Source organism: Myzus persicae, unplaced genomic scaffold, assembly GCF_001856785.1.
Source record: "Myzus persicae strain clone G006 unplaced genomic scaffold, MPER_G0061.0, whole genome shotgun sequence".
Classification (NCBI taxonomy): domain Eukaryota; kingdom Metazoa; phylum Arthropoda; class Insecta; order Hemiptera; family Aphididae; genus Myzus; species Myzus persicae.
The window spans coordinates 379,763-394,431 of record NW_019102171.1 but is presented as its reverse complement, the minus strand read 5'-3'; the positions used below and the strand labels follow the sequence as shown (position 1 = coordinate 394,431).

General features: G+C 30.2%; 2 long non-coding RNA genes across 2 annotated transcripts; both read right to left on the bottom strand.

The window, feature by feature from the left end:
- Positions 1 to 322: 322 nt before the first annotated feature.
- On the bottom strand, positions 323 to 4,773 carry LOC111031456. The gene is made up of 3 exons (XR_002604207.1): positions 4,447 to 4,773; positions 2,033 to 2,324; positions 323 to 478 (listed from the first exon to the last, which is right to left on the bottom strand). It is a non-coding gene; the product is annotated as an uncharacterized LOC111031456 (long non-coding RNA).
- Positions 4,774 to 5,956: 1,183 nt separating this feature from the next.
- Positions 5,957 to 6,654, bottom strand: LOC111031457. Its single transcript, XR_002604208.1, has 3 exons — positions 6,502 to 6,654; positions 6,278 to 6,425; positions 5,957 to 6,162 (listed from the first exon to the last, which is right to left on the bottom strand). It is a non-coding gene; the product is annotated as an uncharacterized LOC111031457 (long non-coding RNA).
- Positions 6,655 to 14,669: the final 8,015 nt, after the last annotated feature.

The window sequence follows — 14,669 nt, the reverse complement described above, 5'->3', positions numbered from 1 at the left end:
TTATAAAATACTAATACAAATAAATCGTGACTTCAATTTTGATTTGATTTAAGAACATATTTTTGGGAACCTTTAACATATTTTCATTATTTCAATTTCAATTTCTTACTCAAACATTTCAAAAACTCTTATAATGAATAGCTTAAAATTATTCTTTATGTTTTCAGAATTATTATAAAATGTTTCATGTTTCCACAGTAAACATTTTTTTAAAACAACAATTTTTTATGTTGAACCATTATTTTTCATTTGATCACCCAATTTCGTCAAAATTTTAACTTAAATTTCATATCTTACAATTTTTAAATCATATTCATCTACCTCAAATAAATTATTAAGAAGTGAAGCTATTACCATTTTAAAATATTAATAAATAGGATCCAATATCACTGTTGATGTCAATAACATAGGTTGTAGTCATTTCTTGTTTCGATGGTGAAGGCGACTTCAATTTTTCTTTCGAATACATTTTTGTGCCCTTAAACAAGATAAATATAAAATTAAAGTTTATTAATTTTCGGAATGTTTAATATAGGTTTGAGCTTGGAAAGTACTCATTTCAGTTATACTTCTACATTATTAGTGCGTCCAGGGTAAAAATCATAAGTTAGTGCTATACCCTAACCTGAGTTGTATCTCCCGTTGGTTTTCATTAAGGTAGGACATGAAAAGTACTAATTTCCACCATCCAACCAAATTTTAGTGCCCAATTAATTCTTGCACAAGACAAAAGATAAACAACAGTCTACCGTGCCGCAATTGCGACGAAAATACGAAAAAACAAAAATTAACATAACATTTATAGTATATATGAAAAATAGTAACAATGCTAATATAAGATCTGCCGAAAACGAGCATACGAAAAGGAAGTAAAAAGTAGAAAAAACGGACATTGACCGTGGGGAGTTAACAAACCCAATTAACCAAACTAACATAATAATGTAAGGCAAAAGGCTGGACAACAATTTGTCACACAGAGAAGACGAAAAACAAAGAGAATAAATAAATATAAAAACTATAATAATTTACAATCAAAAGGAATAAGTGATTTATGGGAGACAAGGCACAAGGGAGATGATACCGAAAGGTCACTGTTGCTCAGAGACGTACAATCTTTGGGTAATAAGACTAGTTTTATAATATATGCGTTTGTGCTTTTAAAAATTCAACAACTAATGTTATAAATACTACAGTGACAACCGATTGCAAAATTTAAAGACAAATCCAAAGAACTCAGAAAAAAAATATCGGATATATATCAAAGACATTATGAATCAATAAATTTTTACGTTTATTCAGTGACAACCAAATGCTTTGTTTATAAATTTTTTATATTAACAATTGTATTAGCAACAAGTTCAGAAACAGTTTATGAATGTTAAAACCTAAATGTGCAATAACTTTGGAAATATTAGACCAAATGTTTTATTTTGATTTTTAAACATTATATTATTGTGTTCATGAATATAAAATAAAAAAAGAAATTTATGTGGTCTAGGAAGAGCCACTGGCAAAAATTAATTCGACACTCAACGGGTTAATAATTAAATGTCATACAGCATAAATCATAGAGCCAATTATGGAAAAAACACTCATGTAGTATGTCCCTATATAGTATAAATATTAAAATATACTCCATTAACACTAAATCAAAATTCTCTTTTCAAGGTTATCACTTATTTCTTATTATCAACACAAAAAATGCACATAAAAATGCACATAAAATAAATGCACATATAAATGCACATAAAATGAAAAATAAAAATAAACAAAATGTTATTTTTTAATTAAATCATTGTGCGATTATAATAATTTTTATAACATAACACGTCAAACACAGTCGAACATTCATATTTTGTGCGGTGTCCTGCCTAATGATATGACATGGCTATTTTCAAGTCCACATATAAGCTACCATTAATTAATAATGTAAATTGAAACACTATAGACCAGCTTTATATTAAATGTTTTGTGATGTTTAAAGCTTAAATTTTGATCGCTTTTAAGACGAAAATAACATATTTATACTAACTTGATAATGATAGAAGTTACTCTATAGTTTCAGATTTGGCCAAACATCATAATGCCATACAAAATTCTTCATACGTAGAACGAAGTGGCGCTTGGACAGATGCATTTTAACCAATGACTGTCGATTAACCTAATGGAATTATCCTTATTGAATGTTTCCATTCCATAAATTGACAAAATATTTGTCATTATAGTCTGTCATAGCTATAATAACGTGGGTTTAGTTTGAATTTTGAGAGTCACTATTTATCATTTCGACTGATAGGTATTCTCAGGTTATGTTTATAAATGCACTGGAAACAAACACAATACATTAAATTAGTAAAATAACAGTGATTTTTAATTACACTGTACACATACATAAACATAGTATGAACTATGAATAGGTATATAATAATTAAAATGTAAAATGCCATGTAGTAATTAACAAGTGCGTAAACAGAATTTAGAGAAGTTATCAAAAGATTTTCAAATAAGTCAAGGAAAATAAAATTAGTAGAGTAGTATTGTAGTACGTTATTTATATATATACATATTTTTTAAATTAATATATATATATATATATTTTAACTGTATACTAAAATATAATAGATTATAATTAATGTAGAAATACAAGATAATGTACGTAGTAACCTACCGAAATTTTAAAAAAATGCCATGTTCTTAATTTAAATAATATTTTTATAATTTCATATTTTATTACATAATACAACATATTTATACCCTACCCCCTCCCCTACACACAAAATATTTTTCTGGCTACATCCTTGTGAGTTTCCTCGCAGTCCCACTATGTGTGCCAGTATCTATCACATCAAACTAGCAGAATCTGGTATACTGTCTCCGATTTACGCTTGTTGTTGTGACAGCAGAGACCTACAACTATAGCAGGCTTGCCTGTTTCGTATGTTTTTTTAATTAATAAGATTTGATTTAGGAGACTGTAATGATTTTTGTGTAAGTATTTTACATTAATAAAATACCTATAATAATTTGACAGTCGAACAGTGGTGATAACATCCACTATAAAATAATAAATATACAATAAAGCTTCAGCTTATATTATATTTTGTACTGTGCACTACTATACCTTGATCAAATTATGTTAATAAGATTAAAATATGTTGCCACAACCAACGAGTAGAACAGAATCAATTGTCATTTTATTTTATGTTTTAAACTTCATGATTTGAACGTAAAGAAATTTTATGAAAAGAGAAAAATACATAAATAAACAATAATGAGCGTGGCATCAACCACGGTCGATAAATAGCCGGCGATATTACGGTGTTGTCGGGTTAATAAGGAGCATCGCAGGGAGTATAGACGTATAAAACAGTAGACTAAGATATACTGGAGTGGTATCGGTTACCTTATCAGTGACCATCATATGTTTCGAAAGCCGCTGTGGGGTAAAATAAGGGTAAGAGCGCCATCTATACAAGTGTTATAAAATCATATTCAATATTAGGCATTAGTCACGTTATTTGTCACTAGGAGCGTTTTTCCTCTACTTGTACTTCTAATGGGTGGGAGAATGGCGTTGTCGAAACATTTGAGGACCGTTCCTTTACTACCCCCCCAAAAAATGATCCGCTTAATAATTTTCAGTAAAAAGATGGCGGCTCTCATTTGATACTGTGTGATAGAATCAATAAGTAACTTTTATTCCTGGTTATTAAAGTTATGCAACTATACTCATGTCAAAATTATTTTAAAAATGAAAACTTAAATGAATCAACAAGAAAAAGGCAATTGGTTCAATTGTATAAAAAGCAATGAATAATTTCCTAGAAGGACAGTCATATTTATTGAACGCAGAGTATTCCTCATCTCCGCAATAGCAACCCCGTACTTCTTGAAAATGACGCGGGGGCGCCGTAAGCCTACCGATGGCGTCTTTGATCGAGGGTGGGTCTGTTGCGCAGATGCGGACTACCCTACCTATATACTAACTGTTTAGCTATATGCCTATATACATCGATACATGTAGTTTATTGAACACGGCTTATATTTATTTTTACATATATTAAACATAGATGTATATTACATTGGTGAAATAACTACAAATATATAAATACTATAAAGGCAAGTAGTTAATACTTGTATTAGATGAAGGTATAAGTATTTACTTAATCAAAAATATACATAATTATAAACAATTATAATATTACATTTTAAATAACGTTTGATAATTCATGATTAATTTTGTATTCAATTTTTATTGTTTAGGTTAAATTTTATATAATAAATATAATAATTTTATTATAATTATAATTTTTTAATTTCAAAACAATGAGTACATTTTTAGATAATGTTGACAATTTCGTAAAAGCTAATGAAAAAAGAATATCGTGATATATCAAATACAAAATTCTCATGACTCAATAATTATAATATGTTGAATATAGTTACCGCTATTTGTTGCATCATGTTGTTCTTTTCAAAAGTAGGATATTAATAAGAATAATAGAAAAGAAGCACTGACATTAAATCATTAAGTTGATACAAATTAAAATTGTTCAATCAACAATCGTTTATTAACCTACTGAAATACGATGATTCCCTTTGCAGCCTCCATTGTGTCTGAGCGTCTTTGCATCTGCAGGGCGAGTTCCTGCCAACATCAGACCCGGCCATTACAGTGTTGCCAACACAATAATTCTAAATAATAAAGGACTAACTATACTTCAAGGCGAGAGGGTCTGAAGTTTTGTCTTATGGAACAAACAATTTTTTTTATGGTTTTCATCTGCTTGCAGAAAACCATCCTAACAAACCCACATATAATTTTTGTTACATTTTAAGATTTTTATTATATCCAAGTTAAATAATTTTCATAAATTTGTATTTTTAAATATTTACGTTGGTATTAAAAATCAAGTTCTATTGTGACGTGGAGGGTGACGATTTACACGGTGGCAATATCAACCCTACACAAACATAACATTTGGCCTTCATACTAAAACAGTGTTACCCCTGCAGCCATACAGGCCTCCCAACTCTTCCTTATTGTTTTTATACTCAGAATAAAATAATTTTGGATTCAAAAATTGTGAATTCATATTATTATTATATAAAAAAAAAATATTATTATTCAAATGATTTTCTTTATAAAAATATCAACTACAAATACTCGTCATATGGTTATAAATATTGAAAAAAGTCATGAGGGGGTGGGGGTCACATAAATATTCTATACCTATATAAAATGATCATATACAATTCTATTCTTTTCTCATCGCTTAAATGGTGTACCTCAGTATCTAATAGGTGTCTGTCAGGGTTGGCACTCCTTGAAATTCCAGTGAACGACCCTGGTAATTTCTGAGAAGGCTGGGGTGGAAACTCAGGAATGTTTAAAACATCAATTTTCGGATGTTAAATATCTAATGCTGTGGGTGAAACTATTTGACGATATGACGACGCTCTCTACACGCGCATGCGTGTAATACAAGCGTTTCGATCACGACGTGTGCATACTCGGAATGGATTCAAAGCGTGAGACATCTAATGCGTCTTTAATAAAGGATACATTTTCTTAAAAAAAAATTCGAGGTTTCACATCTGCCAGGCGACGGTTCATTTTTTCAATAATTATTTTTTGTTATTATAGACAGTCATATCTCTAGATTAATGTATTACTTACAATGAGTATAACTATATTTTTACAAAAAAAAAAAAAAACAATTGAATTACAGAACATAACACATTTTACAAATTCATGTATAAAAAATTAAAAATGTATGTACCTATGTAAATACGCGCAAGTAATTCTGTAGTTATAGTGGTTCTCAATCTTTTTATTACCGCGACCCAAATTTACCTCTAAAAATCTGTGACATAGTTTCACTTTTCAAAAAGCAGTTAAAAACAAATTTTGTATTATGTTTACATGAATATGTTTATATTTTTATTATGTATTTTGTATTTAACAGGTTTATAATTAATATGAACAAAAATATAATTAATGTAATTAAAATGTACTTTTAATAAAAAGGTACCTAACATAAATTTCTTGGACTCTATATAATTCAAAAAAATATTCACTATCCCAAAAATCGACTGACGACCCACCGACAACGATAGTTCACAATATGTGGCAGAACTAATTGGCAGTGTGAGTGCCACCTGAAATTGATACAGTCTTCATTACTATTTTATAATTAATAATAATTATAATTTATAATATAGTTAAAAAAGTAATATTAAGTATAATAAAACTATAATACATAAGATATAATACTTTTTTCGATTTTTGAAAGCCTTTCTCTTTGAAAGTGTCTACTGTCTTCACTAACTTGTTGCACAGGCTGCTTATGTCCGGTATTCAAATCTCCTAAATCGACTGGAAATGAAACTGCTGTCATTCACATCTTACTCACTTTGCTGTTCTAAATGTCAAATTGTTATTCAAAACAATTGATGTTAGAAAACTAAATTAAGTGTGAAGTATAAATTATAACTAACGTATACTTAATAGAAGTTGTACTGAAATTACAGTTATTAAATTTTAATTTATTAAAAATTGAAAACATCTTTCTTCTATTTTATTCAAAATATATGACAAATAAACTTTAGTATAAGCCATATGGCACATGTAATGTAACTTGAAACTCATAAGTGAGCACCTACTGACAAATGATTCATTAATCGTAATATTAGGTTTTTGTCAGAATTAGAAGTGGGCACAGGAATGTTTATATCAGTAAATACTCCTTGATACTATTGTCGTAGCCTCGAGTAGCCGCTAAACGTGATAATAATTAAATAATGTAGCCGACCGCGACGGCCAGATTTAGTAGGTACTAGAAAAATATTGGATCATAATAAATAATGTTCAATAAATAGATTTGAACTTGACAAAATGTCAACTGTAAGGTAACATTGTTTTATTCATTAAACTCTATAATAGCCTGTTGTCTGATGATAAACTGTTCTCTTTTTTTAGCAAGGAGTATTATCGTTACATTAACACAAACAATGATTTGATGGTGTTACTAAGGCGAGGGTCAATAAAATTGGAAGTGCTAATACCCCTTAACTCCCCTTCCCCTATTTGAGACTCGAGAATATTTATTTTGACTATAATTAATAATAAAAATAAATTTTCACAAACACAAGATAATCTGTCGAAATTAACGATTTTTTTCTACAAGAAATGATGTAGTTCTACAAAATTTAAGGTTTGATAAGACAGAAGACTTTGCTACAAAAGAAGCAAAAAAAAATCTTATATTTAGTTTTATTTTTATATAAGTTTTAAAGTCAAAAATAATACATTTTTAATGTAGAATTTAATTAAAATAGTTTAAATGTTTTGAATATATTTTTATTATTTTGAAGAATTGTTTTGTTGATGGGGGCCCCGCAACCCGTATGTATTATCCTTTACCTTTGATTTTTCTCAATGATTGTGAAAACTATTTTCAATTTTCAATTTTGGTCACTCAGTTTACCAACTAGATTGACATTCCCACCAGAAAGTTATTGAAGTAAAAAATCGAAGCTTAACACTAACCCCCCCCCCCCACCTAAAAAAACAAAAAACACACATCTATACATCAATAATCGCACCACTCAGAAATCAAAATATCAATTATTAAACTCTCATATGCGATATACTTTTAATAAAGTACTATAGGATTGAATTTTTCTCATTTTGTTTTACGTAATTTCTAATATGATACTGTAAGTTCATCAAATAATTCTATTTTTATTTTGATAAATTTCAATTGTATTACTTCAATATTTTAAGATCATTTTGTATATTTTCAAGATATGCCATTAAATTTGATTTAAGTGGAATTTGACCATTGTCTTATATTCATACATGTGTCGAAAAAAGTGTTACGACAACTGAAACATTACTTATGTAGTTATGTATCTTCATTTTTCATTTAAAATTGGTGCATCTCTTAATGAATTTAGATATTTAATAATTCTCAAAATGAGTCAAAATAAGGACATCAACGAGAAACATTTTGGAAAAGCTGTTGAATCGTCGACCAAACTAAAGTATCAGTAAAAGAGATAGAAGAATAGTTTTAAGTATTTTATAATCAATATGTTCCATTGACCTACCATCTGCGACATCTGTTTGAATATTATCGCACCGATTGAAGTCGAACAATAACCATCTAGATGGCACTAGCAGTCGCATCTGAACAATATTTTTTATTTATTAAAACTAGTGGGACAGAGGACCTTGTGGCATTAGCATATATTTTATTTCACACAAACATGAAAATAGTAGATTAGGAAAGAAACGAATAAATATTTATATGGCACCACCTGGTTATCAAAATTTGAAATATGTTTTTAAATAATTGAAATGGAGTTTAAATATAGAAAAAAAAATGTGAAGGGAGGCATGGGCGCCCGCAGGCAAATTGATTTAAAGAATCAAAAGCAAAAAAAATAATTAAAATTAATAGAAATGAAATTTAAAAATAAAAATGGGAAGGGGGGCATGGGCGCCCGCAGACAAATGAGTTTTAAGAATCAAAAAAAAAAATTTAAGAAAAAATGTGCATTAAAAATAAATATTAAAGACTGCAATCTACAATATCAGTATTCCTAAACTCATGGGTTCATTTACAATAATTCGATTGTGAAACAATGAATATTTATGGTGCACTATAACTATATATCAAAATTCAAAAACATGTTTTTAAATTATTGAACTAGAGTTAAATTGTGAAAAAAAAAATTTGAAGGGGAGCATGAGTGCCCCTAGGCAAATGAATGTTAAGAATCAAAAAAAAAAAAAAAATATGAAAAAATATTATAGAATCAATTTAAAAAATAAAAATGGGAAGGGGGGCATGGGCGCCCGCAGGCAAATGAGTTTTAGGAATCAAAAAAAAAAATGTTTGAAAAAATGTGCATTACAAATAAATATTGAAGACTGCAGTCTACAATATCAGTATTCCTAAACTCATGGGTTCATTTACAATAATTCGATGGTTTAACAATGAATATTTATAGTGCACTTTAACTATTTATCAAAATTCAAAAACATGTTTTTAAATTATTGAACTAGAGTTAAATTGTGGAAAAAAAAATTTGAAGGGGACTAGGGGAGCATGAGTGCCCGCAGGCAAATGAATGTTAAGAATCAAAATAAAAAAAAATATGAAAAAGAATCAATTTTAAAAATAAAAATGGGAATAAGGAGGCATCGGCGCAAGCAGGTAAATGTGTTTTAAGAATCAAAAAAAAAAAAAAATATGAAAAAATATTATAGAATCAATATAAAAATGGGAAGGGGGGCATGGGCGCCCGCAGGCAAATGAGTTTTAAGAATCAAAAAAAAAAAAATTTATGAAAAAATGTGCATTACAAATAAATATTAAAGACTGCAGTCTACAATATCAGTATTCCTAAACTCATGGGTTCATTTACAATAATTCGATGGTGAAACAATGAATATTTATAGTGCACTTTAACTATTTATCAAAATTCAAAAACATGTTTTTAAATTATTGAACTAGATTTAAATTGTGGAAAAAAAAATTTGAAGGGGAGCATGAGTGCCCGCAGGCAAATGAATGTTAAGAATCAAAAAAAAAAAAATATGAAATAGAATCAATTTTAAAAATAAAAATGGGAAAGAGGCATCGGCGCAGGCAGGTAAATGTGTTTTAAGAATCAAAAAAAAAAATTTATGAAAAAATGTGCATTAAAAATAAATATTAAAGACTGCAGTCTACAATATCAGTATTCCTAAACTCATAGCTTTATTTACAATAATACGATTATGAAACATTAAATATTTAGTAGGCACAAACCTTTTATCAAGATTCAAAAACATGTTTTTAAACAATTGAACTTGAGTTAAATTATAGAAAAAAAAATTGAAGTGGAGCATTGGCAACCCCAGACAAAAGAATTATAAGAATCCAAATAAAAACAAAAATGAAAAAATGAGATGGAATCAATTTTAAAAATAAAAATGGGAAGGGGAGAATGGGGGCGCCTGCAGGCAAATGAATTTTTAGAATCAAAATAAAAAAAATATATGAAAATAGCAGATAGAATAAATTTTAAAAATTAAACTGGGAAGTGGGCATGGGCGCCCGCAGGCCAATGTTTTTTAAGAATCAAAAAAAAAAAAAAATATGAAATAGAAACAATTTTAAAAATAAAAATGGGAAGGGGGCATGGGCGCCCGCAGGCAAATGAGTTTTAAGAATCAAAAAAAAAAAATGAAAAAAATGTGAAAAAATATGATCAGAGTTCTATCGGCTTTATCTCATGACAATAAAATAATGTGTTCATTGAATGAAAGTTATTGTGGATACAAAAAATGAAAATAAAAGATGCCCAAGTGCTCTTTTACGTTAAAGTTATTTTTGACCTTAATAGTTTAATGTTTGAATTAAAATGATATTGTGTTTCAAACTTCAACTATAGTATACATTTTTAGGAAGTATACAAAAAATTATAATTTAATTATATTTATATTTTGGTTTTGGTCTTAGAAAAAATAGATTAAGTTCAATGTGGAATGAAGTGAGAAGAAAACTTATTGGGAATTCAAAAACAATATTATTTTAATACACTAAACCATATTTAAATAAAATCTAATAAATAAATAATTACAGAAAATCTCACTATAACTCCTCATTTCTGTGATAGATAAATCTCTAATTATTGTTGACTGTATTTAAGTTATTAATTATAAGTACTGGTATAACGCTAGCCGGCTGGCTTTAAAACTGTGTATACAAATTATGATGCTTAATTAGGTTCTAATTTATCTTAGTAATATTTAAATATTTTCTTTTATTGTTATGCTTATACAATATCGAATACCTTGGTAGTTAGTAGGAAAAGATCATTGTAATGCACTCTACCAGGGATGATAGCATACTACCACTAGCTTACTATCATCACCACAGCTTCAACTCTCCATAGCCCATAGGCGTACTAACCTCTTTATGACTTATTTTAACCCTCTGTCTTAACAGCATAGTCGCGCGAGTTGGTCAGTGTGGGGGGTGCTAGTTTAATCACCCCCGTTTGGCGAGCGACTAACAGAGGGTTAAGTGAGACCCTTAGAATAAAAAGATCCTTATTTGGTTTTCTATTTTTGTGTCCGCTTATCAAGTTGAACTTTTTTTATTTTTAATTTTTACAACTTGAAACAACTTGAAGCATACAACATATGCGAAAGGCGATAATGACTTTTATTTGTTCATCTACTTGAAAGTATGATTGGATGTACATTTAAGAAGTAACTAGTTAGTATTAATATTTTATTAGCTTGTGTTGGCTTCTTGTTACAAGTGCTCATCAATGTGAGCAGATCTCATTTAGCAATGAAAGTTTCAATATTAGAGTGATTATTTGGAATTAATTATAATTAATAATTATTATTTGGAATCAACGAAGATGAATGATAACTGCTTAACTAAAATTTAATATGTTTCACACTTGTAAGACGCATTTGAACAATTGGAGACCACACATTCAGATGAAATGTCTTTCTTAAAGCAACATCTTTTTATTAATTATATTTAAGCTTTATATGTTTTGTAGAAATTCTAGGAAGATGTCTAGATTTGAAGCAACTGAATATAACGTATTGAAATAATTTTATATTGAAATTCTTTGAGCATTATCTGGATGATAAACTTTCTCCCCTTCCACTGCTAATAACTGGCTAAAATAATCGTAATTTTTAGCGATTCTATAAACCGTGCACTATATGGCCAACAGCATATTTTGTTGGGGTCACGGTTGGATCCGAGTAACACGTGTGTATGTGGAGCTAGGATTCGTCACTAAACACCAACGTTATCGATCTCAATTCTTCAAATATTCTCATCATCTCTTCGGCTTCCGTTGACTGCACCATAACGGATTCGTTGTTAGAAGATAAGGATGACATATTACACTATATGTCTTAAAAGCGTACGACGATATGACAATCAATACTGGAATGTGAAAGATGTGAAAGATGCGCACGTAGATGCTTCTAGGTAGCGTAGCTATTGGGTAGTGATCGATATGTCAAAATAATTTTCTAGTTACAAAAACTATTTATACTAGTCAAATCTATCGTAACGATGTTTTGTTGATTTTGTATCGGCCAGCAAAATATTAGGAATGTTGCCAAGACATTATTTTCAAGGTACGATATGTGTATACATATAGATGGCAGACGAAGACGGATAATTGGAGAACAATCATAACAGTATATTATACCGATAAGGGTACACAATCTTGTAAATATGATGTACTACATTATTATGCAGCTGGCTGCGGTGTGTAACTCGTATATTTGTCTGCGGGTTGATGTTCAGACGGCACGAGAAGACGAAATTTCGTCAGTTTAGGCACATGACCCTGTTCGAGAAAAACAGAGTATTCACTATCATTAGTTTACTAGTGTATCTACCGGCTACCACTAAACTCATGTATTTTTTTTTAAATGATATAATCTGAGTGTTATGCGATAATAAGCCATAACAATTGACTGCGACGATTGTCAAATACTCGAATCAATCGGTAATCACGCATTTTTACTAATCGTTGTATCAGAAAATCATAATTATCTGCAATTACTAATGCTCAATTCGATCTCTCTCCCCCCCTCCACTGCACTTGACCCTTGAACGAAAATTATCTCCGTGTCTCTAAGTCACTTTGCTCAATTAAATAATTTAAGTCGAAGGCGCTTTAATATCTATTTCCCGTCCTCAGTTATGCTGTATCAAAACAGAGTCCGAGCGCCGATCGAAAAAGTTCCGGCTCTCAAGTCTAACATTAGATTGTATATCTGCAGGTTCGAGCAGGTGGAAGACGTTTGTTGCGAATCGTGTGGGCGAAATACATACGTTGACCGATCGCATGGAGTGATGGCATGTGACGTCGAACGACAATCCAGCTGACGTGTTGTCACGAGGGTGTACGCCTAGCGAGCTAAAAGATAACAGTGCGGTGGTATGGTCCGTCATGGCTGGTGAGTAAAACGTTTAAGTGTATAAAAAAAAAATAAAAAAAAATAAAAAAAATAAAAACAACTAAAAACTAGGTATATAAAAACCCTTACAAAAGAAAAACGGAACACGTTGGAAATGTTCAGAGTGAGAAAAATACTGCACTAATCGTTGTATGCACCTCATAAAAAGACGTGTCGTTAGATATTAATATAGATATTCGTCGCTGACCAAATTACTACACGTTGTTTCGTATTTATTACGGTACAAAAATAATGCATTATCGAAACGGAACAATACCTCTCGAATAATCGGGCCACTGAATGCAAACGAGATCTCAACGGAGACCAAAATTGTTATAAAACTTATACAACGAGCACATTTCTCAATAGAAATTGAAGAGTTAAAAAATAATCGTAATGTGTCAGTAAAAAGCAAAATAAATAAGTTAAACCCATTTATAGACGCCAACGGATTTGTGCGCGTAGGTGGTAGGTTGGCAAACGGTGGATCAGTGCGTAACATGTTTCAAAGCGCAGCCAAAAAATGTGTTGCTTGTTATGGGTAATCTGCCCACGCTCCGAGCCGACCGTTCAAGTAGGTGCTTTGAAAACTGTGGAGTGGATTACGCAGGTCCATTCATGTTAAAATGCAGTAACAGACGAAACGCAGCGGTTCAAAAAGCATACATATGCGTTTTTGTATGTTTTGCAACAAAGGCGGAGCATTGGTATGTGATTTGACTACTGATATGCATTTTTTCCTTTTTTTAAAAATTAATTTTATTATTTTAAACTTCACATTAAAATATTCTTTATTGTCTATTACTTTTAAACTTAATTTCAATTTTTATTTTTTGCGAATTTTTAATGATTAAAAAACCATGGTTTGACATAGAAATACGTCTTTTCATAATTTTTTGTTCAACTTGATGACACTATTGAGAGGATGTCTAGTGTCTACGCACTATTTGTTGCTCTTTATGTCCCACGCGCAACAAAACAAATGTTGTATAGCAGAACCAACCATTATTAAATATATAGGTTGGTTCTGATACATTATTTGCTTTGTTGTGCGTGGGATACTGAGAGCAAACAATCTGTGCTCTGACATCCTTTCCCTATCTTTTTATTCTATCCCACAAATAAAGGTTTTCAACCAATCACTAGGTAGTTTTTCAGCTGATTGCAGGTCTAGTGGCCTTTGCAATTCAAGAACCTTTCCTAAGTATTCGACATTGTTAACATAACTATTCTACCTCCACACTTCTTATTCACCCTCCCTACAAGTCTCACTCGCTCTTCCTTCTCTCTCCCCACCCAGTTTTTCTCACTCAGTCTTTCTCTCTTTCTCTCTCTCTCTATTTCCCCCTTTTTTCCATCTCACTACCTTTCTTTCTCTCTCTCACACACACAGTCTCTATAGTGCCTACAGGTCATCGTACCTGATAATCGGTGAAAATATTTAAATATTACAAAAAAAAAATTTTAATTAAAAAATAAAATAAATTTCATACCTGATCAATTTCATAATTTTTATCATAGTTTTATTGATGGCCGGAATAGCGTTATACAAGTAGTTACAATACAATTAAATTGAAAAGTAGGGGGCAATACAAACTCTGATCATTTAACAATATTAAATAAATCTACTGATAAATAAAAAGTACATACCACATGTTTTCTGCTA